General features: G+C 41.5%; 1 protein-coding gene and 1 long non-coding RNA gene across 3 annotated transcripts in view; one reads left to right on the top strand and one right to left on the bottom strand.

Annotated features, from left to right (window-relative positions):
* The window catches only part of HTR1F (5-hydroxytryptamine receptor 1F), a 102,577-nt gene that overhangs the window by 3,602 nt on the left and 81,822 nt on the right, over positions 1-17,153 (top strand). The gene's annotated exons all lie outside the window — the stretch shown is intronic.
* LOC306808269 overlaps positions 1-17,153 on the bottom strand; it is a 145,105-nt gene that overhangs the window by 115,033 nt on the left and 12,919 nt on the right. For both annotated transcript variants that reach the window (XR_013775946.1, XR_013775947.1), the window contains exon 2: positions 1,382-1,947. This is a non-coding gene — a long non-coding RNA (uncharacterized lncRNA). The remainder of the gene's footprint in view (positions 1-1,381; positions 1,948-17,153) is intronic.

Genomic DNA, 17,153 nt, shown 5'->3' with positions numbered 1-17,153 from the left:
GGTTCATCTCACAAATTAATGCTGGAGTCAGAGAATGGAATTGGAGGTCATTTCCTCCACATTTCACTTTAGGTCCTCATTTCAGCAGTTACTGGAGGAAGAAAAGCACATGGAAGTACAGTAAAATATGCAGACCTAGACATCCTTACAATTGACTAAACACTTTTGAGTTCGCCTTGCCTGCAGTAAGTGTGTCACATGGTAATTTGGGAAGTTGGCTTGGAAATGGAAAAGTTATCAAACTGGGTTTGCCTCCTACAGCTGCATCCCAGTGTGAGCATTTGCAGGTCTGCTGTAGGGGAGAGGTCAAAAGCCCAAAATTAAAAACAGGATGGCAAATTTTAAATAGGCTTGCTCTGCCATGAAGCATCAGCTCAGCACCAAAAAAGTCCAACCTAAGGACTCCCACATCATTGGCCCCTCTGAAAAATGGGAGGATTGGAAAAGCTCTATCAGTATATGAGAAAAGTATCCTTGCTGACTATGTTTAACCATTGTTTCTTCTTGTCAAAATGCAAGATAAGCTTTGAAAGTTTTGAGTGGCAAGCACCCCCAAATTTAAGACAAGGCTTATCCAAGTGAAAAAATGGCTACTTGAGTTTTTAATTTTGTGCTTAATTCATTGTATTTTGTAAAAAACCACTACTCCACTATATTAAATGGCAGTGTTACCTTTTCAGGCTTTGACTGAACTAGATTTGTGATGATCATGGAAAATAGAATAGTTTGATGGTGAAAACATGCAAAAAGAATCAGCCAGTCAGCTGGCTCATGCACAAACACAGCAATTATGCCCTAAGTGCCTAACTGTTAAAAAGTCATTCTCTGCCACAGGGAGTATTGGATTGCAGAGTGACAATCCTGCTATTGAGCTGTCTGTGAGGTGCAAAGAGGGGCCAAGGTGATTTAGCTGCCTACTTGCATAAATAAGTAGGTGTCTGTGCTTACATGGGTACACAAACACACAGAACAGTTCCATGGAGAGCAATACAAAACCCATGTGAATGAACAAAAAGTTGGGGTGAATTGTGAAGCAACACTGGGACAGTGACCTGCTGGAGAAAGAGGAAAGGAAAGCAGAAATGAAAACTAGGAATCAAGAAATACCTGATCTAGTATGTGGATTTTTGACATGGGTGAGAAGGGTTGGAAGTGGCTACCTCACCCAGAAATGCTTATGCAGGAATGAGAGGGGATTACAATTTGATGGAATTCAGTCAAAGGGTACTTTGTACCTATTGAAGTGTGGCTTCATTTGGCAGCTTCTGCTGACTTGAGGAGAACTTCCAAACTCTGCTGCTGTAAGTCACAGTCAAAAATATGACTATGTTAGAACACTTTGACCTTCAAAATAGAATCTAAGAGTATTAAATTACTGTACCTGTAACATAGTCGTGTCTGCAATAACAATTACAGCCAAAACTACAGGAGTCAGAATCCCCTTCCCCCTTTTTCACAGCAGTGGAAATCAAAGTTCATTTTAGTCAAGTTTCATTCCTTTTCCTTTCTTCCTAGAGCTGTCTGTAGTTGGTTCCTTCAGCAGCTGAGTGAGCAGAGCAGGACAGTTGGCTTGGGTCTTTTAATGGATTGCAATGCCAAATGTTCCTGCTTGTTGTTCCCTCTGACAGAGGACACACTGTTCAGTGAATCATTCTTATGGCCAGCAGCAGAACATGACTTCAGAATCACCTTGCATCCTCTGTCCTCCCAGTCCTGCTGTTTTTCTTGCCTCACAGCAATTACGTTTCAGGCAGCCCATCCGTCCTCATCTTCCACTGTTTGAGTTTCCTGGGTTTTGACTTGCTGGATTGCTGCTGATTGCACTCACATGGAAGCACTGACACTGCCCTGCCTGGAAAACTTCCTGTGTGGGCAGCAATAATCCTTTGGGCTGTTGTTTCTGACTCAATCCAGAAGCCACTGTGCATGACACTTACTGGAGGGTGGCTGTAATACATCAAAACAAGCATTTTCCAGTTTTAAGTGCAGATGATTTATTTGCATTATAACCACATTAGTTGGTCTCTAGATACATACATTTGGGCCATAATTGGATCTATCACTGTATAAGAGTGATCCTTCCACTAGGAGGAAAGAAACACATTCTCTTTTTTTTACCAGCACTGTTGATTTGATAGCATTAAATCCATCCAGTTTATTTGTATTAAGCATGAGATTATCTCTAAATTCAATATGGGGAGGGAAGTAGCTATCAATACTCATTTTCTTATCCTTAGCTTTGTGCTAGATTATAAAAGATCAGCCTGGCTTGGAGAAATCAGTGCAGTAGGCAGTGGTGGAGCCCACAGAGTACAAGTTTGCCACCTCACTGTGATGACTGTGGCTCACTGAGTCACTGAGGAGAAGAGGGTGCTCTGAAACCAGCAGAGACAAGGGAAAGAGGGACATCTGTGATCAAAATATGATCCCTGAGAAAGATTGTAGGCCATGGTGTATGGGTAATTCAACCACTAAAGGATGTAGGCTAACTTGGACCACATCAGTATTACTCAGAGATGCAGCCCAGTCAGTTATCAGAGTATCTGCCTCTAATTTGTTTTATAATAAATCCTGGTAAACACAGCACAAGCTTTTAACAGTGCCACAGACACAAAGCAATAAATGTGTGTTGGGTGAAAATACTAGGAGGATGTACCATTGTCTGGAAAGCTTTAATCAAAAATAGCTCATTATAACAACTACTGTCATGTTATAAACTTTACACCACTTGTAATTGTTTAGGAGACTCTCCTGGGTACCCTAAAGTGTTTTAATTAATAGTTTGGTAAAAATTAGTTTTTAATTATTCATTAACAGTTGAGCTGAGGGAATAACCTGTAAAGTTGGTAAGTGTGCAGGTGATGAAAGGTTGGTGAGGCACACAAATGGATGGAACAACTGAGTTAGAATTAAAGACTGTCTTAAAAAAATGCAGCTGAATAGAACCAATATTAGGGATGCTCCACATCCTGAACCTGGGCATGTGAGGAAGAGAGAGAGCAGGGCTGCTTTGCAAGGGGGACATGCTGGAATCCAAGGTGACCCCAGCACAGGCACTCCTCACAGAAGGAACACAGCCAAGCACAGGCAGAGCCAGGTGCCCATAATGGGACCAATGGCAGTCCCAGAACAGGCAGGGAATGAACCAGGGGCTACCTAAGGGAGCAGCCAGGAGCAAAAAATGACAGCCATTATTTAGTGACACAGAAAAAATTCAAATGTACCAGAGAAAACAAGTAAATAATATAATTATCCTCTCAAGAAAACAGGAAAGTCAAACTTTAGAAGTCTAATAGCATTTTGGTATCTGAAAAAGATGCATTTAAAGCTGTTGATTTCTTTCCTAAGGAAATGACTTCCATTCTGTCCTAACACTTGTATCTACATAAACAATCTTCTGTATTGGGCTTGCCCAACATAATGGTTTCATTACCATCTCTTCTGCACAAAGAATTTTTACATTAGGGTCATAAATCAAGCTCCTCAAGCTCACTCTGCCTTTTACTGAAGGCTTTTAATTTTTTTCTTCCAGTCAAGTCTCACTCTTCTCAAAGACTGTACTGCAGGTCTTATAAATGAAATTACCTGAAGACTGACAGTTGCCAGTAGCAAAAAGGGCCCCTGCTGTTTTGTAAAAGGCAAAATGTGTTTCTTTTCATCTAGACCAAAGCCCTGTGTGATTACAGAGTTTTGGCTTTTTTTTTTTTAATTAATATTTTAGGATGTTTATATCTCAAATAAACAACCATTTTCTATCAAAAATAAGGATGTGTGTCTACACAGTCATTTATCTGGTTTGCTGTTAAATCCCTATTTCCTGATCATCAAAACAGTTTCACTTTGAGTTTGTTTGGACCCTGTTATGCAGAAAACCAATCAGTTGCTTTCAAGACAAAAGCCAGATGTGGATTTAGAGGTGATTTGTTGAGGAGACCATCTCAAATAAGCACAATAGCCAGGGCCATATCCAGACTGGGATCTTTCTGTGTTCCAGGACTCTACCAGCAGATCTTCTGCTCTCAAGGGCTTGCAAACCTTTGTGCCATGTCCAAGGATTTATCCCCCTTTGATATTAGGCTATCAAACTACCAATCCACTGATTGAGCCCTCATGTCAATTTAGGTCTTTTGAACCATAAAATCCCTAAAAAACAGTGAAGATGTACTTCAGCCACATGGTCCTGTGCTACAGGCCACACAGTGTGGGCACAGCTGTTTGTTCACACTGCTCTAGATGGAGTTAACAGGAATTTTGTGGGCACCAGCCCCACTTCAGCTTGGGAGCAGGGAACTCTCAGCAAGAGAGACATCTTTTTCTGTTTGTTCCAGAGATTTGTGACTCAGGATTAAGTTTTTTGTTTGCATTTCAGATTTTGTCAATGACCTAGAGACAGCCTAAGATTTCTCCTTGGGAAAAGCAGATCAGGCTCTCCTCAGCCCAGGGCAAGGCAGTTACCACTGGGCAGATGACAAAATGAAACAGCAAGATGAGCAGCCCAGGATGCATCCATTAGCTTTTGGCACAGAAGTCAGTGGTGCTTTGAGCTCTGTGGAAAGACAAATCTGACCAACACGATACCTATACTTGAATCCAGCTGCCAAAGAAAGACAGGTGAAGAGGCCATTAAGTGTGGAACCTGCTCCTGACTGTCTGTAGTGCTGGACCATCCAGATCCCCTTGTAACAACAAAGAACAGGAGCCTTACAAATGCTGTCACTTTACCAGAACATGATTTGCTATTCGGTGAGGCAGTTACACAGTCCCTTGTGAACAACAGCCTGGGCTCTGTGTGTATGTGGTATTGGGACACAGTGTGCTATTCACACTGGAATTCCAAATCCACTGTAGTCACCCAAGAGCCAGGAGTGTCATCTGCACTTAGATACATGATCTTTAATCAGCTGCAACAGCTCCAGGTGTATATCTTGTTTTTAAGATGACCTATGAAGCTGTCAGCTGTAGCTGCTTGACCTATAACAGATAATGCCATCAGGAGAAACAAGCACTAAAATGAAAAATAGCTTTCCTTGCTTTGCCTAACATCCATCTGACACTCCTAAAAGCACAACTGCCCACAGAGTGAAAGTTCACTACAAAGGTGCCCCTCAATCACCTCTTTCTAGTGGGCTTATGTTTCTTCTCTCAATTTTCAGGTAACAAGTCAAGTCTGTTCCTCATTAGTCCTATTTATTGGCTCTCCTGGTTGTTTTTCAGACTAGTGGCACTCGCTTCTTGTTATATACAGCAAAATGTAAGAAACAAGCAAAACACATTTTGTCACTTTGGTAATTTCATTCTACAACATCTCCCAAATAGAAGAAAGAAAAGGGATGCTTAGATGCACTGAAACTTCATCTGGTTTTTAGTATTAAGAAGCTAAATTCAAAAAAAGTATCAGAAAAGTGTGAAAAGTATTATTTAGAAAAGCCAGGCATTAGATTTACAGTGAGATTCTTTGGGTTTTTTTAGATATTATTCTTCAGAAGCAGCTGCTATCTCAATGGCACACATCACTGGATACATGAAAGATTTCTGTTAAAATTATTTCAGAAAAGCAGTCATTAATTTCTAGCTTCAAAAAAAGTGTGTCAGTAATTAATGACAATTAACAAAAATTCACAATGTAGCAATGATTTAATCTCTAGAAATGAAAAGAGGATAAAAAATGTGACTTGGACATTTTCAGGGTTATATAGTTAAACTGGAGAGTTTTTGTCAACACATTCTGCCTTCAGCTTCAAAATATTTCTTGTTCTGAAGAGCTGAAGAACCACTGTAACTGACAGACAAAATAATAATCTTAGTGGAGACCATATATCCACCAAAGTTATGCCATTTAAAGAAGTAAAATTATTTGTGGATACACTCAATTTTTTTTTTTGACAGAACAAACCTTAACCACACATTATTGAGCACAGATTTGGGGCTTTTTTTACAATCTTGATACAGCAATAAAAGAAGATAGTTGCAAGAGGATGACAGTATTTGGAAAGCACAGTCCAGACATAACTTCTTGTTCTTTGGTGGTTTTTATCTTGCTACAGTTTTAACCTCACCAAGGACCACTGTGAGAGTCTCCTGCTCCTTCTGCTCATTACAGGCTGTCCTCAAACAGGCTTGGAGCCACAGAGCAGCAGCAAGAAGAGCTTCTAACCAGCTTTTATGGCAGTCCTGAAGACAGAGCTGCTCTGGCTCAGAGCCCTTTTATCTCCATTTAAGAGGAGGGCCTGAAATGGGTTTGGGTTAGTGCTGTGAGGGGCAGTGGGCAGAAAGTGCTTTGTGCTGCAAGGTGTGCAGGAACCCACACTTTGAACTGCTTTATCCATCCCCAGCACAGGCAGAGCTGACCTCTGCTGGAATCAAAGAGTATAGGAAGTAAATCAATGGATTGAATCTAGGTCCACATGAGGAGAGGAACACCTTCTTGGCAAACTCCTCATTCCTTTATAATATGCATTTGCAGAACTCAATCCCATTAAGTTCTTCTTTGCCAAGAGCTATTTGTGAAGGCTGGTGGATGCAACTCATGATAAATGAGAAAAACAACACACCAGAAGCACGGGGTCTGTGTTGCATCCACTTGCAAGAATGGGCTGGGTCTGCTTTATTTGGACATATCCTGAGGCCAGGATGGAGAAAGAGGAGGATGGGTCCTGATTCTCTTTGGGAAACACTTTCCAATGCAGACCTACAGAGATGCTTCTCTCCCTTTACAGACTTTGGTCTCCACTGCTGCTGCATCCCCTGGGTTTTACTGAATGCCCATCCCACTGCAGTCTGTGAGGTTGGAAATATGACAGTTCCTTTCATGTTACTGATTGAGAGGAAGAGGCAGAGCCCTGCCTATGGATGATATAAGGGCTCAGGGAGTTTGCCTCTCATCTCCCCAGATAGCACAGCAGTGATGCTGACTGACTTCTCTGGTGTGTGGTGAGGATAAACTGGTGACCCTCTGCAGCTAGCAGGGCCATTGCAACACTCCCAAACAGCTCAAAACAGCCAAAGGCTTCTTTAGAAATTGCCCATCTCTGCTCCATTGGAAAAGTCGCAAGAAAGTGCTCTTTATGAAATACTGGAAAATTTTTCAGGGAAAATATAGAATTAAATTAGACTTAAATGCATAAAGATGACAAAACAACCATTTTACTGACCTGAAGGCATCAGTCTGCTGAAATCTGATTTCCATTTATCAAAGAGGTATGTAACCAGGAAAGAAGGGAACAGTACATATATTTTCATTCTCTCATAAATCTGGGAAGTACCTTGGTGGAAGTGGCACAGAAATCTGGATTGAAATTCAATGCAACAGCATAGAGCCTAAGTTTAAAAGTTAGGCAGACAGAGAGATGTGCTGAAAATACATATAGGATGAAATGCCATTTACACAGGAAGGAGCACTGGAAACTTCAGGAGCTGCTTTAATTCATCAGAACTTGCTTCTCATAGGAGTATAATTCTGACTTATTTACTACTAATTCTTTTCATAAAAGCTGCACTTATTTTTTTAGTTGTGACCAATTGGTTTTTTCCCTTAACTATTACTGAGAGAACTACTTATGTAATGACATAAATTAGTGATGCCTTTTCTGCATCTTAATGTGTAGTACACCTCTGACTAAGTGATTTTTACTTTCTCATTTTTTATTGAGACAATATTGTGCAGGCTTCTTTGGCAGGAACCTGACATAAAGTTCTGTCTGTGGAGCCCAAACACATTTACTTTCTGGAAACTCATCTATTTAATCTAGAGAAGCATAGATCATTTGAAGAATGATAAAATTACATGGTCAGCCTGAAAATTAAGCCATTTATATGAAGAGGTTTGCTCTTATGCAGCTGTAGATATGAGTCACTGACCTAAAAAGTTAAGACATTGCAGGGATATTAAGAAAATAAAAATAAAGAATTTAATAAATTGGTGAAGTAATAAAAGAAGACAGGAAATAAAAGACATATTTGTCCTGACTGAAACAAAAATCTTCTTTTTGTGGTAATGAGAACAGATCATATCCCTCATGTTTCCTGTTACAAATCTTCTGGCCCAACACCTGTCAAATGCCACTGCTGGATGTTCTGCCCTTTAAAGAGCTGTAGCAATCAATGATAAAGAAGTATTGCTCTTGCTTTCAGTAAAGAAGACTTTGTCACTACTTTCTTCAGACTCTTCCTTGCCTGCAATTGCTGCCAGCTCAGAAACAGCTGAACTGCAACAAGGAAATATCCAGGAGGGGTGGAGAGGGGCTTGTGGGCAGAACTGTTCTTCCCAGACACAGCCACCTCCCAGCCAGGGAACAGGAGGTAGTTTTGGTTGAGGGTAGAGAGGAGAAAATAAGGGGTAAACAATACCTTTCTTTGCATCCTCATCTACCTCTAAAACCTATCCTCAAAGTGAAAATCACTTTTTCTTCTGTCTCTGTCGTGGAGGGAACTACAGGAGTCTGTTGTCACCTCTCACTTGGTGCCTTTGAGGAAGAGCTGTGTCACTCTGAGCTCTCAGGCAAGACCCTCATCTCCAACATCTACAGGGGAGCAGCTCATACATTGCAATAAACTGGCTTGGAGTCAATTCAATTTAGATCAAAGTGATGATAATGCCTTAAAGGAAGTAGAGAGGTGATTCAAAAGATTTTCTGCCTTCTGAAAGGTTATCCAGCCAGCTGCTCTTATCCCTTAAGTTTGTTTGCAAATGTAGGTTCCAAGTTACTTCTAAGTACCCCTTGCTTAAGTCACAATGTTTTCTGTGTTCAAGTGCTTGTTTGTTTTTTACTCCATTTTAGCTGAGTGATTGCAGAGGCCAGTGGGAGGTAGAGGGGTCCTTTTCAGAGTAAAGGTAATACCTTAACAAATAAATTGTGAATATATAAACATTCCTAGTGTGGTCTCTGTTTTCCAGATTTAGATTCTCTGTGATAGAGAGGAGGCTGTACCACAGACTGTGCCATGGGGCTCTGTGGCTGATTACAGAAGCAAATCCTTATTTAAACAAGTTTTCCTGCTGCTACCTTGCTGTCTCTCAGACACAGACACACCACCACCATCCCTTTGTCCTCCTTTTCAGGGGCTTATGAATGTGCTCCATGCCAGCATCTGCAAGTGGCTGCAGGGTGCATCTTCCTTAGCAAGAGGCAGGGACTGTGCCTGCTAGTGTGGAGTGGGGATACAAAAAAGTCATCTCAGAGGCAGAGGGATCATTCATGGGTTGCAAAAGTCCAGCAAGTCTGAGCCAGGAATTCCAGTAAAATTGTAATCAGGTTGCAAATATACATATTAATATACGTATTAAATGTGATCCTAAAGAAGCTGCTCAATCAAAATGCAAGAGGATAAACATGATGAGAAAAAGATGGAATAATTACAAGCCAGAGACTGAAACTTAAGTTCTGCTATATCATCTACTTGTTCTTCCCTCACACCACCCCAGCATTCTTGCTAGACCTTTCTGATTCACACTTGTGATATACTGTCAGTTCAGCAGCAGCAGAGCTAGGGATAAGGCACCATCATTAAATCCTCACAGAGACTGTAACAGAATAAATCAAATTATGTAAGTAGTTAATTTTCATAATTTGAAATTACTTGTCTTTTATACAGTCAGAATCAATCTAGGCTATTAGCAACTACTTTGGAGTATTTTTGGACATAGTTTATGAATGCTCTAAGGGAAGGCAGCAAGCCATTTTTCTAAACAGGTTTGTAATACCAAGTCTTGCACTGAGTTATACTCAAAAGCATTTTGAAAGTGGTGGAATAATGGTCAGTTCTGGGAAACCTGATAGGCCAAGGCACAGTCAGAAAAGTGCAAGCAGGAATCAGAGAGCTGGTTTGAGAAGGGAGGAAGGGCAGAGAGCACATGGAAGAGCTTTCCACCCTGCAGAGAGCCTGAGGATGCCACTTCCCACAGCTCTCAGAGTCACTGGCCTGCAGCTCAGAGGGTTTGGGTTTAACTTCATCCTCTGCCAAAATGTGTGACCTTGGTGTCACCATTTAGTCTCCCTGCATCTCACTGTCCTGACTCATAAAGCAAGGTGAGGAACATTCCCCTGATTAACAAAGAAGTGGGAATAAAAACTACATTGAACAGTAAAAGGCACTTGAGCAGTGTGAGGATGTGCCATTGCTTGCACTGACAGATCTTCCTGTGAGGAGCTTCCCTGCAGCTTCCAGTCAGGGTTACTCAGTCTGTTCTTTTGGTATGGGAACAGGCAAAATAACTGCAAATAAGTTTTAAGCAGGACATGCAGCTCTGGAGGCCTCCACACAAGAGATGTGCCTCTGATTTTCTCTATAGCCAGCCATAAGTTTAAAGAACAAGAATTCACAAGTGGTGGCTTGGCCTTACAGCTCTCCCCTCCCACCAAGCTGGCAGAAGGCTTTCACAGCTGGCTCTGCAGACCTTCACAAGACCTTTCAGTCTTCTCTGCAAGCAGCAATGGCAACTGCACACTGATTTTCAATGTGGCTTTTCATCACTGAGACACTGACACTTTAATTATCAGGAGGCCCTGCACAGGTTGGAATTAGAAAACAATTACAAGTACTTACATCACAGAGCTTAGTACAGCAACTCCCAGAAAGTTATCTGAGCAGTGACACTTTTGAAGCTTGCTTGCTGTAGTTTTTGTTCTTACAAAAGTTTTCAGTCCTTCTGTTCCCTCACACTGATTTTCTAATGTCTAATAATATGTTGAACACATGCTGTGGCCTTTCCATTAACAGGGGCTTGCCTTGTATCTGCTTGTTTTCATCAAAGGCAAAGGGACTCTTGATCTCTCTGCAAGTTTAGTTGAAACTGGGCAATGAGTTCAAAAGGAGCTCGTGGGGACTGACAATGGCACAATCTTGTAACTGTAATTTCCCAAGGAAACTGGATTAAAAGGAAGCATCTGTCTATGTGGTAGGCTAATTCAAGCTTTCCTCTGTCAGTTAAAAAAAAATTGAGAAAATATATTTTTTACACAATGTTTACTGGCTGAATTTCAATCAGAAGGAAATTGACTCCACAATTTTTTTTTTTTTTCTCATTAGTGGGTCTAGAAGAAGGGCAGGTTTATGTATTTGGACATAACTAAAAGAAATTGCTCTCTTAAAGTTCCCTCTTTTACTAATTACAAGCCATTTGCTTTGTCAGGGGTTTCCAGGCATGGTGTCTCCTTTGAAATAATTGCAAAATAATTCTCTCTTTAAGGTTGTTTTGAGCAACATTATGGAAGTCTCCCATAGCCTGGTTTCCCACTGGAATTTTTATACTTCTTGATTATAGACTGTGTTCCCATGACAATTCCTGTGCTCATGCATCCCAGAATTAGCTCCTAACACGTTCCAGCCTGATGGTACATTAAGCCCACTCAGTGCTCTGCAAACTACATGTACACTCTAGGCTCTGAATAATGTGGGGTGAGGAAGGTCTCTAATTTGGGTACTAAGGCTATGGGATTTAAATGTGGGAGAAGGGATGGGCAGAAGGTAGTGGAGGAAGTAAAAGATGCCCAGGTTTATTCCTTTTAATTTTTTTTAATAGAAATGCCTCATATCTGCAGACTAAGGGTATGTAAGAGTAGTAAATATAAACTTTTGGTGAAATGGAACACTTGCTTGAAAATGACATCACTTTAACTTCAGAGTCAGCTGATACAGAAGGCAGTTCTGTGTTTTGGGATAACTTTCCTGCAGCTTTCCTTTTCTGAGCCCTCAGTTTACCTGCAAGCTCCCTGTTTCCACGAGGTGCCTGTGTGACATTCCTACTTTAAACACTGCAGCATTCCAGCTGCAGAACTACACAACTTCCTAGAGATCTCATCTTAGTCCAGACCTGGAATCCTAGTAAAGACCTTCTCAAAAGGAACAGCTCTGTGCTCAGTCCTAGCTGCCAGAGCTGATGGTCACATCCAGCAGGGCCTGGAGCCAAGAAGGGAACACCTGGATACTTCACCACTGCAAGAGAATTCAAGGTCCAGTGACAAAAAAGGCTCCCAGTAAGTGCTGGCTTGGCTCCAGATGGCACTGATGGATTATTAGGAAGATCACCATTGCATTCCCATGTTTTGTGGACAGCATTAATGTTTCTTAGCCCAGACACAATAAATTCCAGCCAGGCATCCTGATGGATCTTCATGGACACCCAGCACTGCTACCAGAGCATCTTCAACCACTCCAGCTACTGAGAGAGCTGCTCACTGACTCTTTTCCACCAGCAGTTGCAGTTCACACATTAAAGCTGTTCTGAGGCTTCCTGGATGTTTTTGCCCCCAGCCTGTTCTCAAGAATCTCTCCAGACTGGAGAAGCAAAACTCTTCAACATGTTTCCATCTGAGAGCAGCCTACCATCTCACCATCTGTCACAACAGCACTTTATAACATTTTCTTCTCCCTCTTGGTGCTTCTTATGCTTCTTCAAAGTTTGCCCTCTGGCATTCTCCAAATGGCACAGCAATGTTCAGCAGTGTTGGGACACTTGCATTTGTGGAATCAAAAAGTTTCCTCCCTCCCAGATTTTTCTTGCTCAGTGTGATGGTACCACGAGGGTTAAAAAAACCACCCAAAGCTTGTTCTAATGCAAGCATGGTTACCAAGATATCAGGTATAGGAGAAAATGCAATTGAGATTATGGTTTTCTTTATAGTTTGAATGATGCCCTGAGCTTTCAGCTACCTTAAATTTCTAAAAGATACATTACCCAGACTAAGACATGTAAAGATACCTACAGATTTTAAGATACTCAGTTTGCTTTAATCACAATCTCACACTATTAATGATGTGAATTCAGAAACAATAGTGCAAAATGTCTAATTTTTTGCTATGCAATTTACTCAGGCCTTCAGATGACCTAAACCCAAATGTCAAGGATAATACATTCAAAGGCAGGAGTGTCTCTCTGAGGGGTCACCTATAAAAGTAGCATTGACCTCTCATCCTCACAGAACCTCAGTGAAAACTCTCTATAGAATAATTGCAGTCTGCACCAGCTGCCACCACCTCCTCAACCAGACCCTTTCTGTTCCTTGGTGACAGATCCTGGTCAGATCTGTCCCACACCTCAGGGGCAGCCCATAGAGTTGCACCAGGAGGTTACTACTGATTTCTTCAAATCTCATTCATTTTCCAACAATCCAAAGCCATACAGGCACCCTCCTAGTCCCAGTGCTGGTCTCCAGGCTGAGCCCAGGAGGAGACCATAGCAGGGAAATTCCAGGAGTGAGGGAAAAACATTGCATTAGTGTTGCTATGGAGATGAAAATTAGCACAATAACTATTGTGTTCTGTTTCAAAGCTTCCCAGTCTTCAGTTTTAACTCCTTCCCCTACTCTGACACTGTTTCAGTTCTGTCCCAGCAGCATTCCAGGAGACCTGACAAATTTCTGGGCCAGGAACTGGAAAGGGAATGGCAAAACACAGAAGAACCTGAAGTCTGGGCAAAGTCCAGAAAAGAAGGAAGAAAAAGTGAGGGAAGGCCTTGTAGAAGGATAGGACAAAATAAAATCAGGGAAAAGAGAAAAGGAATCAGGGGAAAAAATAGAGAATTGTAAGAGGCAAGGATATGGAAAATTGCTTTTGAAGATAGTGCAGAAACAAAATTGGAAAATACTTTGGTACCATATGGTCACCCACTCCCATTCCTTAATAGAGCCCTGCCCCTCACAGAAAGCAATGCACAGGCTGTGCACACTCAGCAGTGAATACTGAGATCTCTTCCTTCCAGGATGCAAGTCTCTCACTTTTCTTCAGCACAGAGAGGAAAAGCAAAGCTTCTAGGAAAGAAATAAAACATCATGCTTTCTTCCAGAGGAAGAGCAAAAGCCAGAACTGATCATTAATTTGATAATTTTAAAGTTTTCCACATCCACAAGGTTACACTGAATTAGGTGGTTGTGCCATTTCTGGTAGGGTTTATGTTTCAGTTCCTTAAAGCTTGCACTTCTTATGGATGAGTTGTTGTCGACCTGAGTTCAATCCTTTCCATAAAATCACTTGGGTTGTAAAAGTAATTCCCTGCCCTTCTTCAGAAACACTAGAAAAGCATTCAGGGAGGTTAATAAAGATTCAGTGGAGCTTGTAGATGAAAATTAGGAAGATGAGGCACTTAGGATCAACTAGGCTTCACAACTACTCACAGGGGCACCAGAGGCAGCATCACCAGCTGTGTAAAGTGTCTCTGAACACACCTTTCACCCGTGGAAAATGTCTTCTTGCTGCCACAGCCCTTGTGCAAAACCCAGTGAACAAGCCTTGCACTGTTACCTCTGGCTCTGCAGCAAGCACTGCCTTTGTTCTTCCACTCTTCCAAAATCTCATTCCTTTGCAGCCACTGAGGGCACAGCAGAAATTTTATTTTGCCCACCCAGCAAGAGACACCACTAACCAGACAATGAGAAGAGGATAGAATATGCCTCCCAGGAAAACAGCAGGATGCCTGGTCCTGCCCAGCCAGCCTATGCCAGGGAGCAGGGCTCCAGTCACAGGGAAAGGGGGCTGCAAAAAGGGTCCAAAATGTGGCTGGTGGATCTTCACACTTATATACCCTCATCCCATATCACATCCATTCCTCAAAGGGATTTCCTAAGCCTAGAAATTGAGTGGTTAGAAGTCCATTTGGTGCAGGCAGAGCTCACAAAAACTACCCCTTAGACTTTATCCTGCTTTGTCCAGACTGACACAGCCACTGACTGTTGTGGTCACCCATTTGTGCCATGGCACACCCAGAGACAGCAGCACCCCCAAAGGGATCTCACTGCACCACCTGCCCTCCCTGGCACACAACAACTGGAAAATGGCATGGTTTGCAAAAAGCACGTGAATGATACAGAAGATTTTTGAGTCTATGTTGGTCTCCAGTCCCAGTATTCCCACAGCTTCTTACATGGTTTCTCACCACCCTTTGAGGGGGGAAAAATGCCCACAATAAATTGTCCCCAGCCCTTCAATATGAGAGAGACTAATCAATCATGTAACTGTTTTGGGGGTGCTGTGGTGTCACAGATGCACAGATTTAAAAGGGTAGTGAGGAATGACCAATCTTGGCTATTAGTTGCTTTGCAAAAATTTTCAAATAAAGCCATAATTTCTCAAAACTTGCATTGTAGGCAAGCCTTCAAAAGCAGGAAGATGAATGTTTTCCCTTTGAGAGTTTAAAGTGGAGGAAAAGCCTTCACTCATTTATTGATTTATAAAGCAAGAAAGTCCAAAACCAGAATAGGGACCAGTGAGACTCTCAGTTCAACTATAATTCTACTGTTACCATCTTGTTTCCATCTCCTTTCCCTCCCCCAGCCTTGCAAAGGAAAATAGCTTCAGACTAAAAATTTTGTATCTTTTACTTCTGAGGGCTCGTTCCCTTCCTTTCTTGTGAAGAACTGTAGAAACACCATTCTGAGAAAACTTCAGACACCAAACACAGAAAAACTGCTCTTTCAAGCTCAAAAGGTTAAGGGAAAAGGCTGTTGCAAATCAAGACATATTCAATTAAACTTTCTCCAGTCAACAAAACATGTGATTATCTTCTTCTTTTTAAAATATTATCTAACAAATGATCAGTTTAAACTTGAAACTCATATGCACTATGGAATGGCTGAATTCTGAAAATACAGGAATCATGGAGCTGGGTGACTGTGCTACTTTCCCTGAAAGTCTCATTTTCTTTTTATGAAATATAATACATAAATCTGTGACCAATAACTAAGATATTTCTAATTGAGGAAGTATCAGGAAAGGGAGAAGCAGCAGGGTATGGATTTTGTTCCCATGCCAAAAGCATGGTATATGAAATGTCGTTGTGAGTTCCAAAAACACTGAAGAGCCTTGCTTGGCAGCTGGTTAGTTAGGGAAGATACTTATCTGCTTAACTCTCTAGCAGTGCTGAAAAGTTTTAAGTGCAATTCAAAATCATCTTTCTACTGTGTTTCCCTCTCACGCTTTTGCAAGGCAGGCTGATGAAATCTGTTATTTTGTAAACCCTAAAGACAAGAGATTACCAAGAGATTTTTTAGCTACTGTACCCTAACCTTTCTGGATTTCTGAGAAGTTTTGTCTTTAGGATGATTCACTTATCTTTATCCCTGGAATTTTATCTACCACACAGAGAATGCAATTTTTTAACAACAGAGTACATGCTCATGTTTCTATTCAGGGGTCACTTCACAGATAAGACACTTGTATGAGTATCTAATTTAATTCTCAGTCACACTGAAATAACCCAAACACAAAAACTACAAACACAGTTTTGGAAAATGCTGTTAGGCTAGGGCCATACTGTCTTAATGTAAATATTGACATCCTGATGAGGTCACTGAGAGAGAGGATTGGTTTTTGCAAGTTTGGTTTTTGATTAATCTCGTTTTCCCTGTAACATCATGAATGCTACTAACCACTCCACCTAAGTTTGTGCAGTGTTGTTATTACTATCATCTCACAAATAAAACTTAGCCTGACATGTCAGTAACTTGGGCATCATCCATATTAACAAATCCTTCTTACAAGATTTATTCTATACCTCTTGGGCATCATCCATATTAACAAATCCTTCTTACACAAGATTTATTCTATACCTTTTTTGTGCCTTAAAACAACATGGTCAGTGTTAAGTTAGGGGAAACTTTCCCACCTTTAGTGAAGGGCTGGAATGGATGAGTTGGTATGTGATGAAATAGCTCAGATGGGTCACAGTGATGGTCTGGCACATGCAAAGCCAGACCTGGATCTTTGAACAACACCTGGATGAAAAGCAGTAGAGCTGCTTCCATCCCTCCTGCACCAATGCCTCCCATAGGAAACATGCTGCCTCCCTGGGCTCTGGCTCCAATGCCACCTGATGGTGAGTGAAAATGTCTCAGGTGATGTGAAAAACCCAGAAATCCAGGCTGAGCTGGATCAGTTTGAGTCTTGAGCAGGCAGAGTTGTGCCATGCAGTCCAGCTGCTCTTTCAAGGAATGCCATGCACTTGAGAAGCAGAGTTAAGCCTTTTGCACACAATGGCATGTGCTGGGCTCTCCCCACTGTCATGTAAAAATCACAAATGTCGCACCCATCATTATGCTTGGATTTCAGTGTTTTTCCAGCCAAATTTTCATTTTTCCTTACGCTCAGCCTTTCCAGCTTTGATCACAATGCAGCACAGCCCCTGAGAAACATTGCTAGGCAACAGATGCTGCAAAGGACAGCTT

The sequence above is a fragment of the Erithacus rubecula genome (genome assembly GCF_903797595.1).
Source record: "Erithacus rubecula genome assembly, chromosome: 1".
Lineage (NCBI taxonomy): Eukaryota > Metazoa > Chordata > Aves > Passeriformes > Muscicapidae > Erithacus > Erithacus rubecula.
This window is presented reverse-complemented; position numbering and strand designations above follow the sequence as displayed.